This window comes from Hypanus sabinus, chromosome 12, assembly GCF_030144855.1.
Source record: "Hypanus sabinus isolate sHypSab1 chromosome 12, sHypSab1.hap1, whole genome shotgun sequence".
Lineage (NCBI taxonomy): Eukaryota > Metazoa > Chordata > Chondrichthyes > Myliobatiformes > Dasyatidae > Hypanus > Hypanus sabinus.
In genome coordinates, this window is record NC_082717.1 from 41944097 (window position 1) to 41959816 (window position 15720).

Genomic DNA, 15720 nt, shown 5'->3' on the forward strand with positions numbered 1-15720 from the left:
ACCACCACAGGGGAGGCCCCAGAACCTAAGATTGTTTTCACAGCCACAAGTTTCACTGGCTGAGCAAAATGACCTCCCTTGTCAAGAAAGACATTATCCCACAAGAGTAAGAAATCCTACACAGTGATGAAATCTTTAGGCTTGAATGGGACAATTTAAAATTTACTATGCTATGGTTGTATGATGTAGTGTACTGTAAACAGTTCAGATGCATTCTCTATTGAGTTGAGTTCATAGCTAAGCAGGGAGGAATGTTGTGTATTTAATATTTCTGTAGTATTTGAGTAACATTGTAAATATATCATTTGATTAAATGTTCTTGTTTGCTTAAATAATTCATTACGTGGTATATGTGAGAATAAATGAATTGCATATCATTTCGTGATGCTACCATGAGGTATGAGCGCGCGTCACTCAAAGTAAAGGTAAAGTTAAACTCGCATCTCTGGGCTCCTAGTTTATGAGAGTCATAGATTCGTAGAGAAGTACAAAACAGAGACATACCCTTCAGCCCATCTAGTCTATGCCAAAACCTCTTAAACTGCCTACTTCCTTTGACCTGCACCAGGACCATAGCCCTCCATAACCCTGCTATCCATGTACATATCCAACTTTTGCTTAAACATTAAAATCAAGCTTGCATGCACCACTTGTGCTGGCAGCTCATTCTACACTATTGTGACCCTCTGAGTGAAGGAGTTTCCCCTTATGTTCCCTTTAAAGTTCTTACCTTTTACCCTTAACCTATGACCTCTGGTTGTAGTCTCATTCAACCTCAGTGAGAAAAACCTGCTACACTTAACCTTTCTATACCCCTCATAATGTTGTATACCTCTAACAAATCTGCTCTCAATCCTTTATGTTCTATGGAATAAAGTCCTAACCTATTCAATATTTCCTTATAACTCAGGTCTTCCAGATCCGGTACATCTTTGTAAATTTTTTCAGAACTCCTTCAATTTCATTTAGATCTTTCCTGTAAGTAGGTAAACTAAACTGCAGACAATACTCCAAATCAAGCCTCAGCAACATCTTATACAACTTCAATATAGCATCCCATGTCTTGCACTCAATTCTTTGATTTATGAAGGCCAAGGTGACTAAAGCTTTATTTATGATCCTATCTATCTGTGACACCACTTTCACAATTTATGAAACTGTATTCTCATATCCCCTTCTTCTACAACGCTTCTTGGCACCCTATCTTTCACTGTGTAAGGCCTATCCTGGTTGGTCCTTCCGAAGTGCATTATCTCATACTTGTCTACATTAAATAGATCTGCCATTTTTCAGCACATTTTTTTCCAGCTGGTGCAGATCCATCTGCAAGCCACGATAGCCTTCCTTGCTGACCACTACACGCCCAGTCTTGGTGTCATCCGCATATTTGCTCATCCAGTTAACCACTTTATCATCAAGATCATTGATATAGAATACAAACAACAACGGACCCAACTCCGATTTTGCAGTACATCAATAGTAACAGTCCTCCAGTCAGAGGGGCAACTGTCTACTACCTCATTTTGGTTTCTCCCACAAAGCCAATGTCTAATCCAATTTACCACATCACCTTGAATGCTGAGCGACCGAACCTTCTTGACCAACGTCCCATGAGCGACCATGATAAATGCCTTGCAAAAGCCCAGGTAAACAACATCCACTGCTTTACCTTCATCCACATTCTTGGTAACTTCCACGAAAAAAATTTTCTTACAATTACTTTAATGTTTTGAAGTTATAGAGTGTAACAGAATAGGGGAGGAGGTCGCCTTGGGACTTCTAAACCTTATTCTAAACAACCACTTTAGCTCTGAGGTTATTACATAGAAAGCCGATTTTAAAAAATTCTTCCTCACATGTAACAACTGTAAGAGTCTCAGAAGGTTTGTCAGCAAGTCAGCAGCAAACTCTCAAAAGTTTTCTAGTCAGTGACATTGGTGGTTGAAATTTTGCCAGATCTTACTTTACACATGCAAATATCCAAGAAGTTGCACACATGTGCAGCTGGTGACAATGTGCGCATAAATGTAATTCTGCAAGCGCATAAGCCAGTGGTATTTGTGCAAGTACAAAAATTAGTGCAGTTGTGTGACAGGGAAATCCAGATGGGTCATGTACTGACTTGCCAGCAATTTAGAAATGGTTCGTTTCATTATGTTTCTCACTGTACAACAGCTGGGAGTTGTTCTGTTAGAGCCCAGCACAGTCATTACGTTGTTACCAAAATTCACCATACAATTGATAACTGAAATTGCCTTTTTCAATCTAAAAACAGCTAAATGTAGATTCAATGTGATAAACATTCTTGTAGAGACAATTATCATAAAGCATGCAATACTTTAGGTTTATCTTTGTTATAGCAACATTGGTGTGATTTAGAACAAGATATCTTGCCCTGACTACTATAGAAATGAATCACATTTCAGGAGAATTATTTCTGCCTGATAATAGTAGAAAATCATACAGAGCAGAACAGAATCTGGATTACATCGAGATTGAATAGTCTTCCAATATGTACATATTCTCATGATATTAATCCTCAGTTTATGGTGCCATTTTATTTGAACAAAAAAGGAATTCATCTTCACCAAAGAACATGGATAAAATCTTTAAAAAAATTGATATCTTCTGTACCAGATGTTACATTTTTGTGTTTTTTAGTCTGATTTTCAATTCTGCCTGAATGGATCCTTGCCCTTGTTTTCAGAAGAAAGAACTACTTAATTACAGTGTGAAGTAATCCAACTGCAAACAGATCACATTCAATGCCAACAGATTGCCCCCTGGTCTCCCTCCTTAAATCAGCTGTCAAAGTCCAGTTCACCCGTCACTCATTGCCTGCTGATCTAAAGTAGCTCTCAATTAAGGGATAACTCCACAACAAAATTTTGCTATACATGTTCACTAGTTTTGTGTAGGTTTCTAAATCAAAGTCATTTTGACTCCTCTGAAGTAGAACTGATATATGTTCATGCTTTCTACCCGTGCCCTGACAGGAGACCATATGCACATTGTAACATTGAATGCTGACCTGGTTCGAAGCTGGCATTCAGTGCACACAAAGAATAGGAGAATATGAGTGTCATTTTGAGTATCAGCAGGCTTCACCTTCATTCCCTCACTGCTGAGCTTGACTTCTTTTGATTCTCCAAAATTGAAAGCTAATAGTGAATGGAGGCTTGTGTAGGGAGATGTCCATCATTGTCTACACCATCTGCAACTTATATTCAGGGGAAATATCAAGATAACTGGGGAATAAAATATAAGAGGAATTAGCTTTGAGTATTCTGTCCTCATTCAGTGGCCGAAAGTCCTTTGTAATACACTTTTAGACATATGGAATCATAAAATGATTACCGCACACAGAGGCTATTCCAGCAAATTAATTTCATTTCATAAACTGTCTTGTAGCAGATCATAGTTGGTCAAGCTATTCATAATTATTAGAGAACCATTCCACAATTTTGTCTCTTTTAATATACCAGTTTTATTTAAGTTACAAACATAGGCACCACAGTAGCACAGCGATCTATGCGACAGTATTGTGGCTTGGGGCAATGAAGTTTGGAGTTCATATCTGGAATCACCTGTAAGGATTCTGTACCTTCTCCCTGTGGAATGCGTGGGTTCTTCCCATGTGCTCTGGTTTCCTCTCACAGTCCAAAGGCATCCCATGTAGGTTAATCAGTCATTGTAATTTGTCCCATGGCTAGGTTAGAGTTAAATCAGAGGTTGCTGGGACGGCACTACTCAAGGTGCTGGAAAGGCCTTCTCTCTACTGTATCGCTAAATAAATAAATAGATTGCTTAGAGCACAAGAATAAAAATATTGTCTGGCTCCATTACCTATTATCCCATGAAGAGACTGAATGCTAATGCATTTATGTATTTTAATAATTAAGTAAGTTATCTGTATTACTAGTATTTGTGCTGCCTAGTGCTAGGTTAGTCCAAATGTTTCTCGATGGTAGGATGATTAGTTCTGAAAGATTTGAGAGAGTTTGCTCCGCATCTCTTGTTGAATGCAACAAGGAACTTCATTCAGACTCTTGATTGTAACAATTATGAAGGGGTTCTTCACATTTTATATAACAACTGTGTCATATTTCAAACCTGGGTGTGGTGTCCTTCATTTTCAGTACTTACATCAAATTGGACAAAATCAATGTTCCTCACAATGTCCTAAAATTATTGACTCTTTGATTCATTGAAAGAAAATTATTATTTACTGTGCTGTGGATAAAGAGTATATGAATAAGATTAATGAAATAGTTTATGAAGAGTTGATACGGTTTAGATGAGCCTCCTTCTATACTTTAGTACCAGAGCAATTAATATCAGTCATAAAGTTTTACCATGACCCGTGGAGACTGTGCTCTATACTCTAGAGATTTAGAGGCAGACATATAAGTAGAATGTATACAGTGGCATAGTCTTAAAGATCCCCATTTATGAATTATAGTATTTTTGTAGTTATTTTGGTGAAGACTTAATAGATAATTCTGCTTTCAATGCCTTTGAGCAAGTCAAACCTGATCTTAGAGTTATGACTAAGATCAACCTGCAGCTCAAGGTTATTCTGTTCGGACTTCCTCACAGGCAATGTTGCAAGTTTACTCCATATGAGGTAACAGTAAAAATATGTTTTTCTGTACTCTTTCAACTTCTTCATACAAGCAAATGGGATTAAGCACAGGTAGACATCATGGTCAGCATGGATGAGATGGGCCAAAGGGCCTGTAAAACTATGATTTTTTTTTAAGAATCTATTGAATTCATGACATTTCAACAGCTTATCAACAAATTTTACATTATGCTATGCAATTTTCCAGATCTTCCAATTAAGTATCATCTCTTCCATCCACAGACATTGGGATCCAGGATTTTACATGCAACATTTACACTTAATACCACAGAGGATTCTAATCAGTGAACTGTACTAGAAATTCTCCAAAGTATTTCGTTTAGGGAATCAAGTCAAGAATTTGGGATACATTTTTTGGGCAAATTAGTAATGTTCTGAAGAATAAAATGCCTCTAATCTCACATTACATCGTAAATAAATTTTGACTAAATTTGAAATCATTTCAGTAGAGAAAATAGGGCCAGTTCCACAATTTGGGCTGAGATTGACCTGCACACCTGGTGTTCTTCACCATGAACACTCCAGCCAATACTTCAGTCATTAACGTAAATTCAATAATTTCAGCATGGTTTAACGATTACAGTGAAAATTGTTATACCTATTATGAATGGATCCTTTGTGGTGAAAGAATCGGAACTGACATCCGATTTTAGAAGGAGAACCCTGAGAAAATAGTAACATTTGAAACAGGAAAAAATAGTCCAACTGAGTTAGTTTACAACAAGTATGGCAAGTGGAGGCTGATGATGTCAATGCTTCCTCCTTAGTGCATCAGTCATGGGACCAAATGAGAATAAAAAGTTCTCAGCGCTACAGAAGAGCGCCAAGTCAGGGAACATTAACGGGGCCCATGAGGAGCAGCCTACAATAAGCAAACACCAAATACTCAACCCTGAATATGCTTCCACATCTGCAATGCAGCCTGCAAATCACTGGTCCTGCCTCACACTTCTTAAAGCTAAATATTTGTGGAAGCACTTCCAGCTGGACCGCTGCCAAATGCATAAGTTTTCGTTCACTTGCACAACTCTGGCATGTTTTCTTCCACAGTTGCTAGAATCACTTGCATGCTGCCTGCTCATCTTTTTGCTGACCAGGGACAAAGTAGTGTACTAATTAGATTGCCTTTTAAGTTTCATCCCAAAACATTCAGGTATTTCTCCTTCTTTGAACCCTCAAGTCATCCTGCTGCCCCCCCCCCACCCCCCTCCAGCTGCTGCAAGAAGCAGACCTTGGGAATAATTGCTCTGTAGGACACAGTGATAGGGACAAGACTGATAGTTCTGTGCTTGATAAGAAGATGAGGGTATACTTTGAATTCCTTACTGGTTGACAGGTAAAATCTCTAGAATTAATTTGAAGTGAATACATAACAGTATGGAAGTCAGATCTGCAATATTACCAACGTCCACATTGTTACAATGGCAAGACTACTGATCTTATGTTTCTTCAGTGGTGTGACTGACTCCATTTTGAAAAGGCTTTTGAAGGGCCCACCTGCCTCCTTTATATCAAGTTGTAATGACACATGAATAGCACAATTTTAAGTCCAGATCAGTTGGAATTTGCTCTGATCAGTTCCATAGCTGATGGAGCTGACCAGGTCCATCAAAGATAATTTTAAATTATTGCTGGGCATCTCAGAGTATCATGCTGAGCATGAGTTTTGGGAACGCTCTGCTTCTCTAGATTCATACCATTCTAACTTTTGAAGTAATCACAGCAAGAATTCAAGTGGTCACTCTAATATATGTGCTATATGTATTGTAGGTGCAACATTAAGAAACCTTTCGATGCTGCAGTAATATAGTTTAGTGGAGAACCCATTAACCTCTCTCTTTGCAGAGCAAGTCACGGAAAGTAAAATGCTGTCCTGACACAATATGCTCCAGATTTTTCTAAATTGTCAGAGAGAGTGGTACCAGCAGGTCCATGATCCCAAATAAAACCGGTGCCAGAGTAGGACATAGTTCAGAAGCCCTGTTTTCTTGAGCAGGTTTGGATATTTGCTACATACATTAAGATTTTGAGAGAAGAGTGTGGTCAAGGTCATAATGAGAGATCTCCATAGCTGAGGGCACCAAAACAAGAACTGTCAAGATGGTTTTGTAATGCCACAGAATTTTCAATAGCATACAGTGGCATTGTAGGTCATTGTTCCATATCACTGCAACAGGCCCATGGAGTAAGCAGCCGGTTTATCCTGTTGTTTTACTGACCTCCGTGTATGGATTACTCTTTACAAGTCTCACTTCTCAATTTGTCATTTTGACCAATTCAATCCATTACCCAAAAGTTAAAACTTCTTTTAATGATTTTATCTGTATTCCTGGAGCAGACAGGGTATTTCCTTTGCAGTTTCCTCTCCAAACTTTCAATAATGAAGTTAATGGCAAAGTATTTGATTTAGTCGAAGTCAACCAAGGGAAATTCAGTCCGGAACAAGAGAAAATCTGCAGATGCTGGAAATAAAAGCAAGACGCACAAAATGCTGCTGGAACTCAGCAGGCCAGGCAGCATCCTTAGAGAAAAGTATAGTCATCATTTCAGGCCAAGACCCTTTGGTAGGACTGGAAAAAAAAAGATGAGTAGATTTAAAAGGTGGAAGGAGGGGAGAGAGAAACACGAGGTGATAGGTGAAACCGGGAGGGGGAGGGATGAAGTAAAGAGCTGAAAATTTGATTGGTGAAAGAGATAGAGGGCTGGAGAAGGTGGATTCTGATAGGAGAGGACTGAAAGAAAAGGGGGAGGAGCACCAGAGAGAGACGAAGTGCAGGCAAGGAGATAAGGTGAGAGAGGGAAAAGGAGGTGGAGAATTGTGAAAGGGGTGCCCATTAACTGAAGCTCGAGAAATTGATGTTCATGCCATCAGGTTGGAGGCTACAGAGTCGGAATATAAGGTGTTGTTCTTCCAACCTGAGAGTGGCCTCATCGTAATGGCAGAGGAGGCCATGGATTGACATATCAGAATGGGATTGGGAAATGGAATTAAAATGTGTGGCCACTCAGAGATCCTTCTTCTTTTGGGTGTACTTTTCTGTGTATCTTCAATCATGTGCATGGAGCGATGTCTTCTGAGTTACCTGATTACCATTACATTTATTACACCACTTCAATTTGCCCTATCTTTACAAGGTTAAAATAAGGATTCTCATCTAACTGAGCATTTCCATTGATCTTCACGACCTATAAAAAACTAATCTTGAAAAGAATATCCAAATATTCTGCTGATTTTGTTTCAATTTCCTAGTCCCAGTAATTTGTATCAGCAGTAGCCAGGTAATGAGCAATTACACAACATGAAAAGAAACCTTAGAAGCTGAACACATTTTTCTTTTGGACAAATAATAAAGTTGAAAAGATTTAACTCATTAAATAAAATGAAAGTCAGCAGGAAAATATATTGCTGGAGCCAATATTATTGCTTACTAAAAATGTGTGCTTAACTATTGCAGTATTGAATCACATCCAGTTAGACCTGCTTTTAAGACTGGCTTCAAAACAGCCATGCTAAGTTTGGTACAATGCTTAAAAATGCATAAAAGAATATTCTCATAGCATATATGCTAGAAACAAGGATCAATTCTCAATTGATTACTGGGCAATATTCAGCATAATTTACAGTTAAAATCTTCAGTGAGAATGTGGCAGGAGTAGATTGTAATTTGACACATTATTCAACACAATAAACTCATTCATAAGGCCAGTGATGTTGTGGGGGTGGAACTGGACTCTCTGACGGTGGTGTCAGGAAAGAGGATGCTGTTCAAGTTGCATGCCATCTTGGACAATGTCTCCCATCCACTCCATAATGTACTAGTTAGGCACAGGAGTACATTCAGCCAGAGACTCATTCCACCGAGATGCAACACTGAGCGTTATAGGAAGTCATTCCTGTCTGTGGCCATCAAACTTTACAACTCCTCCCTCGGAGGGTCAGACACCCTGAGCCAATAGGCTGGTCCTATTCCACTTGTCATAATTTTATTATTATTATTATTATTATTATTATTATTATTATTATTATTATTATTATTATTATTATTATTATTATTATTATTATTATTATTATTATTATTATTATTATTATTATCATCATCATCGTCATCATCATCATCATTATTTAATTATTTATGATTTTATGTTGCTATATCTCTACACTATTCTTGGTGTGCATATAACGAAACCCAATTTCTCTTGGGATCAATAAAGTATGTCTGTCTGTCTGTATTGAATATGAAAAATCATTTATTTACTTTTAAGAATCCATTATTTAAAAATAATAATTTTATTTCTCAATCTGTATGATTGATAATTCAGAAGTGGTCCTATAAATGTAATGGTGATCAGGTAACTCAGAAGATGCCTCTCCATGCACACTATTGAAGGTACATAAAAAAGTACAGGACTGAATTTGCCTTGGTTAACTTGGGTACACCACTTGACTAAATCAATTACTTTGTTAGTTAGAATAACATTTGTTTGTTTAATACATCTCAGGAAAGCAGAAGTCATACCCAGTAATAGATATGGAGGATAAAGTTTGGGTTAAAATGAAAAAAATGTGTGGACCATTGCAGGAGAAAATGCTATTCTTGAGAACAAATACGGAAGCAATGTTTATTTCTGCACTGTTACACTGCACTCACCAAACATACGCACAATTCAATTAGTTCCAAAGTCCATGTATAATAAGACCACAAGATATACGAGCAGAATTAGGCCATTTAAACCATTGAGGCTGCTGCACCATTTCATCATGGTTGATCCAATTTTCCTCCCAGCCCCAATCTCCTGCCTCCTTCCCGTATCCCTTTGTGCCCTGACCTATCAAGAATCTATCAACCTCGACCTTAAACATGCCTAAAGACTTGGTCTCCACTGCTATCTGTAGCGAATAATTCCACAGATTCACCACTCTCTGGCTAAAAAAATTCCTCCTCATCTCCATTCTAAAAGGATGACCCTCTATTCAGAGAATGTGTCCTCTCATCTTAGACTCTCTCACCATAGGAAACATTCTCTTCACATCCACTCTATCAAGGCCTTTCACCATTCAATAGGTTTCAATGAGGTCACTACTGATTCTTATGAATGCTCATGAAAACAGGCCCAGAGCCATCAAACACCCTTCATATAACAAGCCATTCGATCTTGAAATCATTTTGATGAACCTCTTTTGAACCTTCTCTAGTTTCAGCACATCCTTTCTAAGAGGCCCAACTCTGCTCACCTTTAAGGAATCTTGCACAAGGACTCCTGTACCTTTGTGGCTCAGTTTTTTTTTTGTATTTTCTCTCCATTTAGAAAGTAGTCAACCCTTTCATTTGTTCTACCAAATGCATGACCATACACTTCCTGACACTGTAATCCATCTGCCATTTCTTTGTCCATTCTCCTAATTTGTCAAGTTTCTGCTGTAGCCTCTCTACTTCCTCAAAACCACCTGCTTTTCCACCTATCTTCATATCGTCTACAAACTTTGCAACAAAGCCATCAATTCCATCATCAAATCATTGACATATAACGTAAAGGGAATCTGTCCAAACACAGACCCCTGCGGAACACCACTAGTCATCAGCAGCCAACCAGAAAAGGCTCTCTTTATTCCCACTCTTTGCCTCCTGCCAATCAGTCAACAGCTTTATTCATACTAAATCTTCTCTGTAATACCATGGGCTTATAGCTTGTTATGCAGCCTTATGTGTGGCACTTTGTCAAAGGTCTTCTGAAAATACAAGTATAAATCAACTGGTTATCATTTGTCTATCCTCCTTGTTATTTCTTCAAAGAATTCCAACAGTTTGTCAGACAAGATTTTCCATGGAGGAAACCACGCTGACTACTGCCTATTTTATCATATAGCTCCAAGTACCTTAAGACCTCAATCTTAATAATCGACTCCAACATCTTTCCAACCACTGAAGTCAGTATAATTGGTCTATAGTGTCCTCTCTTCCTTCTTGAGGAATGGAGTGACGTTTGCAATTTTCCAGTCTTCCGAAACCATTCCAGAATCTAGTGATTCTTGAAAGATCATTAATAAAGTCTCCACAATCTCTTCAGCCACCTCTTTCTGAAGCCTGGTGTGTACACCATCTGGTCCAGGTGACTTATCTAGCTCCAGACCTTTCAGTTACCCAAGAACCTTCTCTATATTCATGGCAGCTTCACGCACTTCAAGACCCTGACTCCTCAAACTTCTGCCATACAGCTAGTGTATTCCACGGTGAAGACTGATGCAAAATACTCATTCAGTTCATCTGCCACTTCATTGTCCCCCACTCCTACCTCTCCAGCAGCATCTTCCAGCAGCCCAATATACACTTTTGCCTCTCTATTACATTTTATATATCTGAAGAAACTTTTGGTATCCTATTTAATATTATTGGCTAGCTTACTCTCAGTTTTCCATCTTTACCTTCTTTATTACTTTTTTGGTTGCCTTCTGTTGGTTTTCAAAAGCTTCCCAATCCTCTAACTTCCCACTATTTTTTGTTCTTTATATGCCCTCTTAAAAGTGGTTGGTGGCCAATGGATGAGCCTAGTTTCTCTTCGAGCTGGTGTCCCAGAGGCAGAAACAAAACAAGAGAGTGGCAGCTGGTAGTTGTCAGCCTTTGGCTTTTATGATGGCTTTAACTTCTCTGCTGCAGCAAGACTGCTCTCTAAGGAAAGTTTATAGAAGACACAAATGGAATGATACAGGTTTGATACTTAAGTTTCTGGACTTGTGTAACACAATAGATGCAACAATATAGAACAGCAAGTGTGATTGTGGGTGTAACCCTAATATTCCAGCAGGACCTGTACATGAGCAGGAGTAAGTGGAGGAATTGGACAGGGACTCATTAACATTAACAATGCTTCTGAATAATTGTCTGCCCACTTTCTTGTGGACTCATTGCGCTATACGAGAGGAAGATAAGTAAAAAAAAAATCTGTTGTTACTACAATCTGTGACTGCTTCTTCTTTGTTCCAACACTAGCCACAGACTGTGCAAAAGCTGTCTATGTGAAGAGAGATATCAGGAGAAATCAATGTCCCCTTTGAGCTTTTTATGAAGTTTGCACTTCTCATTTGAAAAGTATATTGATGCTGCCTGACAGAGTACTTCCAACAATTTCTGTTCTTACTTGCAGTATATTTCTGGTATTTTACTTGCCAGGTTCAGAGGAGGTATGATCAAATGAAGAGCAGAAAGCTATGCTGGACATAGGAACAGAGCTTTAGGGAAAGCTCAAATGTTTAGACATCAATAGAATGAACCATAAATAATATGCTGAAAGATTATTCTAAAATTGTTGAATTGCTTTACAACCTTTCTTATCTTTCCATCTACTATATATGAAAGACTGTGTTCCAACTATCATCACCATTTCTTGCCGCAGCTGTCGTCCACCTTCAACTCCATGAACTGGAACGTAAAACATCTTGCTAATTTATACCTCAGATATGTCTATCTTATCAGAAATGAATTAATTTTCTCACTGCAGTATTTGCCTTTAAAAGTGGTTGGTGGCCAATAGATGAACCCAATTTCTCTTCGAGCTGGTGTCCCAGAGGCAGAAACAAAACAAGAGAGTGGCAGCTGGTAGTTGTCAGCCTTTGGCCTTTAAAATCTGTGAACCAGGAGACCACATGGGACAGGTTGTTCATCTTCCTTGATGCATAAAGGTGAACCAGGAGACTGGGTCTTTTACTGGATGCTAAACTGTAAATAAATGTTGTCTCACCAGGATCTCAACCATTTTACATTTTATATAATTGACCTATAGTCACATGTATGGTCACTAAATCTATTGATATCATTAAGAAAGCAGGAAGTTAAAACCATAAGACACAGGACCAAAATTTGGCCATTGAGACCAACGAGCCTGCTTTACTGTTTCATCATGGCTCATTTATTAACTCTCTCAACCCTGTTCTCCTACTAGCTCTCTGTTTTAAATATACTCAATGACTTGGCCTCCATAGCTGGGAGTGGCAATGAATTCCACAGATCCCCCACCATCTGGCAACAGGAATTCCTTCTCACTTCCATTCAAAATGGATGTCCCTAATTTCTGAGGCTGTGTCAAATGGTTCCAGACTCACCCACTATTGGAGACATTCTTCTCATTCTTCTCATGTCCCTCATTCTTCTAAACTCTAACAAGTCCAGGTCCAGAATCGTTAAAAGCATGTCATGCATTAACCCTATCATTCTTGAGAACCCCTTCTCAGCGCTCTCCAATGCCAGCACATATTTCTTTGATAACGGGCACAAAACTGCTTCATACTCCAAGTGTGATCTGACCAATACCTCAGTATTATATCCTTGCTCTTATGCACTAATTCTCTCGAAATGAATGCTGACAATGCATTTGCCTTCCTTAGCACCAACTCAACCTGCAATTAACCTTTAGCGAATCCTGCACAAGGAATCTCAAAACTCTTTGCCTGATTTTTGAATTTTCTGTCTGTTTAAAAAATAATCTATGGCTTTATTCCTTCTAGCAAATTGCCTGACCACACAATTCCCTACACTATATTCTATCTGTCACTTCTTTGCCCATTTTCACAATCTGGCTAAGTCCTTCTGCAGACTCCCTGCTTCCTCAGCACCACCTGTCCCTCCACCTTCCTTTGTATCACCTGAAAACTTAGCCACAAAACCATCAATTCCATCATTGAAATTGCTGATACATCATGTGAAAAGAAGCAGTCCCAATTCCAGTTCACACATATAAGATAACATAACAATTCTCCATTGGCTAGTTCCCCCCTTATCTCCAGTTACAGCCCAAACATTCCAGCTACAGATTCCCATTACAGCATGAAGTAACAATACAGAGAAGCCATTTTGTTAGCCTGAACAGTTAACACCAGAGTTAATGGTACTGAGAGCCCTACAGTTCTATCTGTGAGATTCTGCTTTGGAAGCAGTTTTCTTAAAAGTAGTTTAACTGATACTTAGGTTGCACATATGTGTAAAAAATCAGGATTTTGGCTTTTCACAAGATGGGGGTAGAGGGAGATGGGGGGAAAGGGAGATGAGTGGAAGAAGAAGATGGGGAGAAGGAGACAGGGGAGGAGGGAGATGGAGAAAAGAGGGAGATTGGGGAAGAGGGAGATGGGTGGTAGAGGGAGACAGAGATGAGGAGATGAGTGAGAGGGAGATGGAAGGGGAGGAGAAGAGTATGGAATTAGACATCCAAGAAATGCTGTTGATTTCCCAGAAAATTCCATATACCTGTAAAGAGTAGCTGACGTGGACTTAACTTTTGCTCAGTTCTGATGAGGACATAGAGTAGTATGAGGGCATATGGGCCTTACTAAAGCTTTAGAAGCCCTCTCAGTGTGCAGATCCACTTATGGCACTGATACTCCAGAACAGAACATCAACTCCCAAATATATAGTAGAATTCCTCACTGGAGATTAATTGAATCTCAGAGTTGCATTCTGTATACATACTTAGATGGTAAGTGAATTTGAATCTCTCAACTCTTTGAAGCATTTTACTTTCCATATATTTAGCAGAAGAATGAAATATTTGGCAATTTTGCCAGTGTAAAACATGCACCAGTACTGTTTATTTTGATTATGGTCTTAAGCTGCACATGAACACTGACACATCTGCCCCTGTGGGCAAAGTGTTGACAGCCACTGTTGTGAGCACATTGATGGGCATTATTCCTAAACCTGTGATTTCATACATGGAAATGTCTTTCATACCATGATATCATTCACTGATGGTTGTTGTTTCTGGAATTTACTGCCATTGGCAGCTAATTATTTTGTCATTTGGTAACATTTGAGGTCAGATGCAAGAGTTAGCCAGTGCATGTAATAATAATAAAAAAAATCATTAAAGCATTTTATTGCAGAAAGTTCTAAAGAACTACAAAAGAATGTCAATACGAGTACAATTTTTCATTAGTTAAAGTCAAATACTTGAATGATTTGTAAGCCTTTCCCTTTTTAAATAGGATAAAGTTATGTGTAACTTCAGCATCTGTATTCTAAAATAAACCCCTTTAAACAATTTTCAGTAATGTGCAGAACTGTGAGAATGAGTTCATGATTACCATGAATATGTAAAAGGAAAGATTTGGACTTTATTATATTTAGTTATAAAGGATTGCACTGCCAAGAGGCTTGATCAGTCAAGATGCTTGTCAAGAACACAAGCCTTCCCATGTAGATTGTTTTATGACCTGTGCTTGGATTAACTCCGCATTCCATGACAGGAAAATCGGTCCATACTATGGCTTTTCTACAATTCATCTATTCAGTGTGCGTCTGAAGATGGTTGAGTTTGATATGATGAAGATGATTGAGTTTGATGTCGGTCAATCATCCCATCCTGGGACATTACTACATAAACTTTTCAGGGCAGAGTCATACAGCAGAACAATGCACACCTTGGCCCAGCATGTCCCTGCCAAGCATCATGGCTTACAAGGAAATTGGAAGAGATGGCATAGATGGGGTTGCTCTACTGGGAGCCAGCAGTGACTAAATCGGCATCCTTCTATGCTGCAGCCAACTTCATCAATTACCTTCATCCAAGCTATGATTGCTGGCAATTGCACAACTTAAATGCCATCCATGATTTCTTTGCTAATGAGGCAGCCCATGCTTGAGGAAGAAAGGCACAGACAACATTCAGGAATGAGTTAATAGAAGGCAAGACGAATGAAACTGCAGGTGCTGGAAATAAATAAAAAACACAAAATGTTGGCAGAACTCAGCAGGCCAGACAGCATCTATGAGAGGAGGTAGTGACGCTGTTTCGGGCCGAAACCCTCCTGTGTGACTCCTGATGAAGGGTTTTGGCCCGAAACATTGTCACTACCTGCTCCCATAGATGCTGTCTGGCCTGCCGAGTTCTGCCAGCATTTTCTGTTTTTTTTAAAATAGAAAGCAAGTTACATTTGTGCCACAACAATACCAGTGAATGACTTTCTCCAACAAAGACCATCTATATTTACCACTCAGTGATATTCCAAACAACATCCTGGGAATTTCATTTAACTACTCATTCTTTCCGTTATTGTCACAGAGTGAATCTGATGAGTATCATCTATAAAA